The sequence below is a fragment of the Mus caroli genome, chromosome 5, assembly GCF_900094665.2.
Source record: "Mus caroli chromosome 5, CAROLI_EIJ_v1.1, whole genome shotgun sequence".
Classification (NCBI taxonomy): domain Eukaryota; kingdom Metazoa; phylum Chordata; class Mammalia; order Rodentia; family Muridae; genus Mus; species Mus caroli.
This window is the reverse complement of record NC_034574.1, coordinates 119008042-119020496: the sequence shown is the minus strand read 5'-3', so window position 1 is coordinate 119020496 and position 12455 is coordinate 119008042.

Genomic DNA, 12455 nt, shown 5'->3' with positions numbered 1-12455 from the left:
TCATATAATGAAAAAAAATATTATTTTAAATGTCTAATTCTCTTTAAAGTTTATGTTGGGAGGCAATAGTTCTTATCTACAGAACTTGGTGAAACCCGTATTTGTTTGTGTGAACTGAAGTCTGCACTCAGGAGTGTGTGCCCTGAGGCATATGTCTGTGAAAACACTCACAACTGCTTTCAAGTGACGATGGTAGACTCAGTCTCAAATGTGACACTTCTATACATTAGTTTGACATATTTACAAGTGCCTGGAAAGATTTCTTAGATAACAAGCACTTTTGTCACGTCAGAAGATATTGAGGTGGCCTAAATACTATATGTAAAAACCTTTGCTTCATTCCTATTGTGAGTGGAAAAATATGGGAGTAATTTAAAAACTGCTGCGTGAGGGAATTAGATAAGGTGAGGGTATCTTTGCTGGCTGCTTAATTCTAACTAAATAGTTTAAAGAGTTGGGATAGAGTATATGACAGGAAATAAAACCATCTGGACAATGTTCAAGACCATGTCTTATTTATAACCAAAGTAGGTGGATCAGAATATTAATAAGGTTGTCTTTATCCAGACTGGTTTAAAGGCAGGTGACTGGGAGCTGAGGGTCTTGAATCCATCACTCTTTAGGCAGATACCCTTCAGGATGGGGAAACTGGGGTCCATGATGGGTAATCCTCATTGTCTAGTTCAACCAGATCTAGAAATAGCCTAGAAGGTGGAAGGACACATATCAGGTATGTCTGTGAGAGCATTTCAAAACCAGATTGACAACATGGAGCGGTAACTGATGGAGAAAGACCCATCCTGAGTGTGGTACCAACATCCAACTGGCTAGAGGCCAAGGTGGGAAAACAGTGGAGCAAAGAAGTAGCTGGTACAGGTGTGCAAGCCCCTCTTTGTCCCATCAGGCCACCTACTGATGTTTTGGGGACCTCCAGGCCTCAGGCACTAGTCTACTTCTTCAACCAGCCAGTGTGGACGGACTCAACATTGAAGCTTCAACGAGCTCAACAAGGAGCCTCCATTTCATCATTGGACCAGGCCTGCCTATTGTTCTCTGCTTGGTCTGAGGCTGTTGGTTTCTTGTACTGAACAGGTCCTGGATGCTCTGCTACCCAGCATACTGGTGTGCTCTGTGGAGTGACGGCCAATGAAGGCCAGCCTGATAAACTCCTCTGTGTTGGTTTTATTCCCCTAGAGAACCCCGTCAAAAGAATTTCCAGGAGATCTCAACACTTCTGGCTTAATGACCTTTTCAAAAAGCCAGTGCCAGTAAATGGCAGGTCCGCACAGCTTTTGTCTGATTTAGCTCTTACCGAGGATGTTCTACAACCTTGTCGGATGGAACAAAGTTCCTTCCAAACAAGGAAGAGCGTATGGTTTCTCAGCCTCAGACTCACAATGTAATCTTCACACAGGGTTGATAGGCTCCATCCCACAGCTGTGTTACTATGGTTAATGAGGCTTACCAAGAATTTGCTTGCCCACTGGGGATGCTATAGAAGGTGGGCACCTACTCTGCAGAGCTGTGGATGGCACCCTCACTCACCCTCATGGTCTGTGAGGACCATGCCCTGTAGAGTGGCAACAGCAGATGCTTGATTACATCCAACAGCTGACGACCTGACGTGGCCTGTGGCTGACAGATGGCTGACCCAAGGGAGGAACTGGGTCCACATATAATCAGAACTGGCATAGGAATGGTTCTGGCAATGTTCTTTGTCCTAATTTTGCTGGAGCGCTATGAAACACAAAGCCACAATGTAAGTGTTGGATGGAGGGGCAATGAGACAGGGCAAAAAGTTTTGTCAAGTTTCTTCTGTTACAAGTGATGAAATTGAGACTCAATTTAATCCTTCCCTGAGTAGGAAGGCCGTCAATTGTTTTACCTAGTAGCAGTATACAGGTGTCGAGTTCCTTTCAGGTGTGGCTTGATCCAGTGGTCTTGATCCATTCCCCTGCTCAATGGTTTGTAACTTAAATTTTACTCTGCTTCCTTAAAACGTTCTTTATAATATATGTCTCAGTTAGGGTTTTCATTGCTGTGATGAAACACCATAACCAAAAAGCAAGCTGAGGAGCAAAGGGTTTACTTGGCTTCTGCTTCCACATCACTGTTCATCATCAAAGGAAGTTAAGACCGGAGCTTAAAGCAGGGCAGAAACCTGGAGGCAGGAGCAGATGCAGAGGCCATAGAGAAGTGTTGTCTTACTGGGATGTTCCCCATGGCTTGCAGAGACTGCTTCCTTATAGAACCCAGGACTACCTACCCAGGGATGGCACCACCCACAGTGGTCTGGGGCCTCATCTATCAATCACTAATAAGAAAATGCCTTACAGGGCTGCCTACAGGCCAACCTTATGGAGGCATTTTCTTAATTGAGGTTCCCTCCTCTAAGATGAATTTAGGTCGCATCAAGTTGACATAAAACTATCCAGCTCATTCTGCTTTCATCTAATCCTATCCCCAGTCCCACCCCTCCAATTTCTCTCTTACATTCCCCACTTTTCCTTCTGGACTTCATGCCCTTTGCTTTTAAACCCACTGAGTCCATCAGTGCTGCCTGTATGGGTGTGGGGGCAGGGCAGGACCATCTGCTGAAACACATGGAGGCTCTCTGGGGTCACATCCCTGAAGAAGACTGGTCCTTGCTCTGCCATCAGCCATCAATTATCTTGCTTCATTTTTCATCCAAGTTGTTTCTCTACACAGAGAAGCCTTCATGACTGCAATGGGCCTGAAGTGTTTTTAGTGTTGAAGAGGCTTGGGAAAGGGAGGAGAAAAAATTTTTTTTTTTTTTTTTTTTTTTTTACTTTCTACAGGTCTACGAGAGCCTTCCTTTACTCTAATTCAAAGAAAATCGTGTATCCATTCATAAATCAACCACTGACTGGACTGCAAAGAATTTGATTTCCTGGATAGTCAGATGGAGTTCTCCTAACACTAGAAATCTACCCCCCAGAACAAGATCCAAGGAGGACAGGGGTGTCAGCAGGCTACCAGGAAAAATAAATGTTCCTTACAGTGGAGGGTGGCCATTTGGACTGCTGCACATGAGCGGTGATTTGCTGGAACTGTCTTAGCTAGGGTTTTACTGCTGAGAATAGACACCGTGACTAAGACAACTCTTCTAAGGACAACATCTAATTGGGGCTGGCTTACAGGTTCAGAGGCAGGCATGTTGCAGGCAGAGCTGAGAATTCTACATCTTCATCTGAAAGCTGCTAGTAGAATACAGGATTCCAGGCAGCTAGGGTGAGGGTCTTAAAGCCCATTTCCACGGTGACACACCTACTCCAATAAGCCCACACCTCCAAATAGTGCCACTCCTTGGGCTGAGCATGTATAAATGATCATAAGCTGAAATGTCTTCAGTCCCTATGAAGCATAGCAGTAAAGGAAACACGGGTGTAGAAGGGGAGATGCCTCCACACCACCTAGCTGGTTCTGCTTCACCTCCTGCTACCAGACTGGCACCCATGTCAGATTTTCAGGTCCACATTTTTCCCTTTCCAAAAGAAATAATCTCCTTATATAGCCAAGTGCCAGTGGTCCCTGTAGAGAGAAAGCATAGACAGGTCCAGGTATCCCAGAAAATCAAAAAGATCATGAGGCCAGTAGTGTTTACTCCCAAGAAACCTTAGAATTCAGATCTTTCATCTGACCCCGAAGGAAAGTCATCAAACATGGTTACACATTGTCACCATTCGCCTGCTGCACATGTGACATTGTAGATTTCCCGGACACACACCCTATCAGTTACTCCTTCCCGACAGGTACAAAAAAGTCACACTGTGTGCATGCCATCGTGCCAGCTGGAAGTCTTTAACCTCTTTTTCCCATTTCTTATTTCTTCAAATGACTGGAAGCATCTGTAATGGAAAGACTTTAAGTACTGAGTGAAGGAGTGACCCTCTGGTGCTCATTCTGACTGACAGTCTCTGTGTTCAGAGAGATGGGACCACAGTTGAGGCTGCAAGCTCTTTGATGCATTAACCAGAGTTATGTCCAGGCTTCGGAATCCTTACTTGGCTTCCCCCCATGTGCTAGAATTCCCCCATGTCCCCTACTACAGATACCTCAAAGGAAAGCAGTGCACAGACACTTCAGCTGCCTTGGATGGCAACTTTAATGCCAGTTGCAAAAATCACCAAGCCCTGGATTTACAAATCCACAGAAGACAAAACATAATCTATAAACAAAGAGTAAGTAAGGGCTTGTTGAGTTCACCTGGTATCTTGTGCCACTCGGTAACTTTCCAGCTCTTTCAGGCTCTGAGAAGAGCCAGCTCCCCTTCTCCTCAGTGGGTGTGGTTAGAAAGGCAGGTGAGCAAGTCCCCCTGCCTTTCCCTGCTCTAAGACTGTTCACAGCAATTCAGAACAGAGCACAGTAGAGTCTACTAGTGAGGACTCCGATGTCAGGTGAGTGCACAGTAGGAGGGTATTCAAGAACATAGTTCATTCTAGAAAGAGAAGCACCTGATAGTGATGTTTACAAAGATGTCTGAAAGATGATCAGGGGGTAAATGCTCAAGTAGGCAAGGGTGGGGAGCAAGGAAGAGTGGGAGGCAGGAAAATGCACAGGAGACAGGCTCTGCATAGCGAGAGGAACAGGCATGGGGGAACGCAACATGAGGAAGGAGCTGTGCACATGACTCAGTGTGTGAAATAGATGGGAAAACACACTGTCATGGGTTAAAGTGCAGAATAGACCAGCGTGATCACAGAGGTAGTGCTGCTAGAGCTCCAAGTAGCTCACTATTTGTCGTTCAAAATAGTAATGACTATTGTACCTGCATACACATATATGTGGTATTTGAATACACACACACACAAGTATGTAAGATGAAAATCCATGTGGCAGCAACTGAGTTAAATTATCCATGTGCTTATATTCAATGAGAGACATCAGTCGTCAGAATAAACTAGTTGATGGGCTGGTGCAGAGGAAGTGTTGTCATGGGCTACAAGCACATGCCATTCATCTCGCCCAACTTCCTCACATGCACACACACACAAATTGAAAACACATCTTTCCTTAAAAACAACTTATAGACAAGTTTATCTGACTGCCACACACATACATACTACACTCACACACACACACACACACACACACACACACTATACAGACACACTGACATTCTCTCACACACATTATGCAAACACACTCACACATTCACACTTACACACAAAAACAAATAAAAATTGAAGATGCATCTTTCTTAAAAAGCAACTTATAGATAAGTTTATCTGACTCACACACACACACACACACACACACACACACACTCATACACTCACACACACATAAATAAAAATTGAAAACAAAATTTTCTAAAAAAGCAACTTGTAGATAAGTTTATCTGACTGCCACATTCACACACACATTCACACATACACACTCACACACACTCACACACATACACTCACAGTCACTCACTACACAGACACAATCACACACACACACTACACATACTCACACATACATTCTATACAGATATGCACTCACACACTACATTATACACACATACACACATGTACACACACACTATATAAGGGCACGTTCCAAATTATGAATGGTTTGATGGTTTGTCTAGGATGATGAGCTGGAGATATGAAATGGTTTTCCTCCCTAATTTTAATTTTTTAAAATGTATTTATATTTGTAATGGCTATTCCTGGTTGTCAACTTGACTATATCTGGAATGAACTACAAGCCAGAATTAGAGGCTCACCGGTGATCCTAATCTGGAGGCTGGGAGATAGAAGTTTCTGACCTGGATCCTGGCATGGAGATCTTGAGGCATAGTGGCTATGAATTCCAGAAGACAGGGAGACCTCTGAGTTCGAGGTCATCTGGGATTAAAGGCATGGTGGCACGGACCTTTAATCTGGGCTACACCTTCTGCTGGAGGCCTACCTAAGGACATTGGAAGAAGGAAGATTCTCTCTCTCTCTCTCTCTCTCTCTCTCTCTCTCTCTCTCTCTCTCTCTCTCTCTTTCCTTGTGGGACTGAGCAAATGATAGATCCTTGGACTTCCATTCACAGCTGCTGCTGACCATTGTTGGGAATTGGGCTGCAGACTGTAAGTCATCAACAGATTCCTTTATTATATAGAGACCACCCATAAATTCTGTGACTCTAGAGAACCCTGACTGATACAGAAGTTGGTACCAGGAGTGGTTCTAAAGGAGCAGAAGTATAAGGATGAATCTTTTAAAAATCTGGAGTTGGCTTGTTGATTCACCAGCACCTTCAACTACTGAAACCTCTCTGGATTCTCTCCCTCCTGAGAGCTCAGAGAATTTTGAAGACCCATGGTTGAAACTATATTTCAAGCTTAAGCTAATGCCCTTGATTATATTGATGAATTAGATGATTCAGTGTACAAAGCTTTCTACAATATGGGAGAAAAAAATCAGAAAGCAATTTTACTGACTGGCTGCTCTTAGCAGCTCGGGGGAAAAACGATAAAGGAAAAGAAGGAGTTGTGTGATAAAATCAAACGGCTCCAGACACGAGTAAATGATCTAAAAGTTGCTAAGTGTGTCCTTGAAGAGAATTGTCTCTCCAGCAGCCATAGAGCTCAAGTTGCAGAAAATCAAACTGAAGCCCTTCTTAGAAGTTTGGCTGAACTACAGCGAAAATTCAAGTCTCAGCCTCAGGGGGTGTCAGCCATTAAGGTAAGGGCATTAACTGGCAAAGAATGAGATCCTATAACTTGGGTTCGGGATGTGTGGGAAGACCCTGTTGAAGCTGAGAATTTTGAATCTTCAGATTCTCAAGAGTTTGTCCCACCTGAGGAAGTAGTATATTAGTCAGGGTTCTCAAGAGTCACAGAACTTATGGGTGGTCTCTCTATAGTAAAGGAATTTGTTGAAGACTTACAGTCTGCAGTCCAGCTCCCAACAATGGTCAGCAGCAGCTGTGAATGGAAGTCTAAGGATCTAGCAGTTGCCCAGTCCCACAAGGCAAGCAGGCAAAGGACAGAAAGAGTGTCAATCTTCCTTCTTCAATAGTTCAAGGTGCTGGTGCATGAACAAGCCAATTCCATATTTTTAAAAGACTCATCCTTATACTTCTATTCCTCTAGAATCACTCCCAGTACCATTCACAGCTGCTGCTGACCACTGTTGGGAGTTGGACTGCAGACTGTAAGTCCTCAACAAATTCCGTAACTATAGAGAGACTACCCATAAGTTCTGTGACTCTTGAGAACCCTGGCTAATACAATATTGTTTTAATTAATAAATGTTGATATTACAATAAGTAAGCACTAGAAAATTACAACCATTTATAAATTTCAATATTTCAAATAATTAAACAAAACTTGACTTTTTGAAAAGGAATATAAAACAGAATGCTTTTAAAACCTTAATTTTAACAAGCCACCATGTGGAGAGCAATCTTTGTTTCCTATAAGTACAAAGCCCCCAGGATACACAGCACAGTGGCTGAGGTTGCAGCAGGGTGTGTGCATGTGTCCCAGAGCCCAGACAGGAGCCACAGTCAAGACTACAGTGCAGGAGCCAGATGCTAGCTCCTTCCCAGCAGCCTCTGAATAGAGTGTGTGCCTTGCTGCTTTCTCAGGCTCAGTTGCTATAACATGACCAAGGGGCTTTTCTGGAACTGCAGGCACTGTGCTTTCTCTCTGGCTATGTCACTTGCTCCTCGAACATCCCACAACTTGACTCCCTGACTGAGCATAAGTGGATGCAGACAGTTCTGCTTTGCCCACTCACTCTGATTGTTTGGGTGAATGGGTGTACCAAGTGCTCTGTAACCGGTGAAGAGTTGTCTCCGCAAAGGAGAACCCTTGCTTGCCACACAGAGGATTTCCACCTAATTTGAAGGGGGAATGATGGAGCTTCCATAGTGTGAGGCTGAGACCATCATACTTGGCTTAGTAAAGGAGGCTGATTTGAATGTCTCCCTCCTCTCTCCTCTTTGGGGTATCTCTCAGGCAGTGTAACACCCCCAATAAATGCTTAGCATCACTAGACATGATCACAAAGCCCATGCGTAGTGATACTGTAGACACGGAGCTTCAGAATTGACAATGGGGTCTCCACAAAGATCTGCAAGAGACAAACATGGGGGCAGGACATCTACTCCTCCCTGGAGATGAGCGAAGTTTAGGTTTCGCCTTCTTTCACATTACCAAATTGTGCAGTGCCTGCTCACTAGGGTGCAGTCCCCCACTTCCTCAGTGCAAAGGGGTGGGTCACTTACTGGCTGAGCGCTCCGCCTCTCTAGCTCACATCAGGATGACTGAGCTACAGAAAACGAAGATTTTACACATCTAGTTTCTTAAGTAAGTTTTAATGAATTGGTTTAGCTTTGGCAGAAAATTTATTTAAATGTATTTGCTCGGAGTAAATATTTAAATATCATATTCATCAGGGGAGGGAGAGGCTTATTTAATTATGCCTGGTTGATTTACTCGGCGCGGCTTTGGTTTGCTCCCTTTAGGTTGATTAATCATCTTTTACAGTGCACGATCTCTCCTGTTCTCAGTGGGGCCCTGTCGAAGTTAACCATGCCAAAACAACTTACTAGTTCAGGCCAGTCAGATGAGCATTCTGCCACCAATAAGCTGGAAGCCTGCATCCAGACAACAATATGCTCTGTGTCATAATAATCTGCAAATATTAGACAGGATGTATACCCCTCAATGTTTCCACGCATCTGATTTCTTCCTCAGGACATTTCTGGCTTATTACCCCGCAGTGGAATGAAAATATAACTAATCCATTAGTTAGCGAGTCGGTCTGAGTGTGGGGATTTCACAGTTTCATTGTTGAAACCTAGCTGTTCTGAAATGGAAAGTAATTGTAATCATAAGAGCATGTGTCTATCAAACCATGAGATTTTAATTGCTACATAAATGTAGAAAAGTCCTATCTAAGTGTAATTTGAGCTCCCCTAGAATGGATAAAGAACCTCCATCTAGAGAGCAAATGGAGTCTGGGAGGATCACCCACAAAGGTCGGCCATTCCCATCTTCTCATCATGGCTCAATGGGGTGATGTTGGTATGATTGGTCCCCCAGGTGGTTTGCGAGGTCCGGATCAAAAGCAGTCTGGGTTCCTCCTTCCAAGCGATTGACGCTGAGTCTCTCATGCTACCATGGAGAGTGGACATAGAATGAATTCTGGGTAGAAGAAGCCCGTGCTCACCAGGAAGTGTAGGATAAGCTGGAAATCTAAAAATAGAACTACCATGTGACCCAGTCATGTCATTCTTGGGTCCCAAGACACAGAGTTTTTCTCAGTGCCCCTATTGGGAAAATCCATGAGGTAGAGTATCCATGAGCCACTGCCTTTCTGTGTCTCTGATTAAGGCTGTCCACCCTTTCCCCACAAAGTAGGAGGAAACTGATGTGTATATGGAAGGAGTGGCTTATTCACTTACTTATTTACTTATGTGTCTGCATGGGAATAGATGCCTTTGGTAAACATACTCTTGTCTGTGCCTGTGACAGTTGGGGATACTTTTCTTTCTCATGATCTTATTATTGTTATTATTTTGTAGATAATATCTTTCACCAAACTAGGGGATCATTGATTGGCTAAACCAGAGAGCCCAGGGAGTCTCCTGTCTCCAGTCTATCCCCCACCCCCAGAGCTGGAATCGCAGGAGCATGTTGCAAGGGCTGGCCTTTCTGGAAATTCTGGTGATGCAGACTCGGAGCCTTATCCTTATGTAACATTTTATCCATTGGGTTTTAATATACCATGAGGAAGAATAAAATTATTTCATTTTTAGGACAACAAATGAAACTCATGTTCATTACCATTAAGCAAAAATAACGGCACACTCAGAAAACCAAATAGCCATCAATAAAAAATAAAGATGAACGAGTTCTGCACAGCTGCGGTCATCCAAGAAGACATAGGCTCGATGGCCTTCAAGTCAAGACACATAATTGAGAACCAAACGTTCTCTGTACCTGAGAATAAGGCCCGCTCATCATTAGGCACACCCTCCTGAGGTTTATCAAAGACCTCTATTGGGAAAGGAAGCGTCAGTTTTGCCTTGTTGGTTTATTGTGGTGGAGACGGGTACCACATTGGACATCCATCTCACTGTCTCCTGTGTCCGTGGGCTGCATCTCCTGTAAATGCAGAGAGGGCACCCTTGCTACCTCCCAGTCATTTCGAGGAAAGCTTGGGGGAAGCTTTATGTGAGGCACCTCTTTTCTCAGATTTCTACTTCCGGAGGACTTGAGAGCATGCAGGTCCATGGTCTTTGAGGAACTGGGATCCAGGAGAGGGTGAGGGAGTCAGTGTCAAGAATCCTGGAAACAGCCGGGCAGTGGTGGTGCACGCCTTTAATCCCAGCACTTGGGAGGCAGAGGCAGGCGGATTTCTGAGTTCAAGGACAGTCTGGTCTACAGAGTGAGTTCCAGGACAGCCAGGGCTACACAGAGAAACCCTGTCTCAAAAAAAAAAAAAAAAGAATCCTGGAAACAGACTTCGGAGACCAGCATCCAGGTGCGGATCTACTATATTGTGGAGCAGCAAGTTGTTTGTTGTTGTTGTTGTTTTGTTGCTTTGGGATTTCGTTTTGTTTTGTTTTGTTTTTATACAGCCTTTGGACCAATCGGGAATCAACAGGAGCTCTGGAGTACCACCCCACTGGCACTATGGGGAAATGCCAGGAAGCCAGCACCTGAGGGGACTTTCCATACAGTCGGAGGATGCAGTCACCGCCCTGTTCCGGGCCCATTCTGAGTTTCCACTAGTTTGCTAGGATCCTTTATTTTGTGTCACGGTGTATGCCAGTGGACATGAGCACTCCTACTATTGGGGCAGTATGGAAGCCTCCCTCACTGTCCACAGGGCCCTGGGCCATTACACCAACTTACAGAAAGATTAAAAAAAAAAAAAAAAAAAAGGAGCATGGAGCCACCTAGAGATGTCAGTGGTATAGGGACTAACTCGATGGGAAAGATGGATAAAATACACCATGAGAAATTAGCTCAGTGAACCGGCTATAAAGCTCGATTCACCACGTCATCAAAATGCCTATGTGGATTATGGGCAATAAATAACCCAGGCACCGGAGAAGGAGGCAGGCTGCCCTGTGCACAAAGCTGATAATAGCTTTGCCTTTAAGAGCCCAGTTGTTACATTTTTAGTGAACCCATCTCTGCCATAGCAGCCAGTGTACTGCAAGGAATGAGCTCACCCAGGAAACCAGAGAGGTCTGATAACCATGAACCAACTTTCAGGGTCTTTGCACCAAAAACTTCAGAGACAGGAAACTCTAGAAATAACCTGGCCCACTGTTTCCTTAAGTGATTAATCTCGTCTGAGCTCTTCATTTTCTTTTTCTTGTATTTGAATTTACTGTTTCATTATGTTTATCTTATTTTAAAAATGGTTTTAATTGATACGGTAAAGGATAATTGCACGTGGCTACAGTGTAAAAGCATGGAGTTTTTGAAATACACATACTTCCTAAATCTAGCTAATTAACATCATGCATTACCTCATATATCATTAAGGGTGGTGGAGAACATTTAAAATCTGTTCTCTTAGCAACTTTTATTTTTTAAAAAGTTTTTTAAGATTTTTTTTAATCTTAAGAGTGTTTGCCTGCATGTGTACACGATATGCATGTAGTACCCACAGAGGCCAGAAGAGGGTGTCACGGCCCCTGGAACTAGAGTTACAGAGCATCCAACCGCATGGGCGCTAGAAACTGAATTTGGGTCTTCTGGAAGTGCAGTAAATGATCTTAACTGCTAAGCCACCTCTCTAGCCCTCTTTTAAAGATTTATTTTCTTTTTAAATATGTGTATTATGTGTCTGTGTGTATGTGCACATGAGTGCAGCGCCCACAGAAGTCAGAAGCGGGTGCCAGAACCTCTGGGATGTGGAGTTACACGTATTTGTGAGCCACTCCATGTGGATGCTGGCAATGAACTAGAGTCTTCTGCAAGAGCGCCCAGCGCTCTCAGCCACTGAACCATCTCTCCAGTCTTCTTTATACCTCTCGATAGCACTCTCTATGCATCAACATTGGCTATAGTCGCCACAATGCAAAACGGACTTACTGAATTCATTTCTTTCATCTAACAGAGACTTTGTGTCCTTTCACAAGTCCTCTTTAGCCCTTCCTGCATCCTACCATGGTAGTTTTCTCCACGGAAGTCACCTTGGACAATTAACGAGTGAATGAAGAAGTAATTTATTTTTGGATAAAATGCAGCTTAATTGGTTTCTGTGAGCCTCCTTTCAGTCAGCATATTGTCTTATTTCATGTGTGTTTCTGTTAAAAATCATATAATTTGCTATATGCTGTTGATTGATACCAGACTCATGGCCAGTACTATGACAACATGAACCCAAGTAAGACTTCTTTCTTCTAGCCAGAGGACAAAGGTCTGTTTTCTTGTGCTAGATGGCATGTTTGCCTTACCTATCAAATCTATGTTAAAAAGTAAA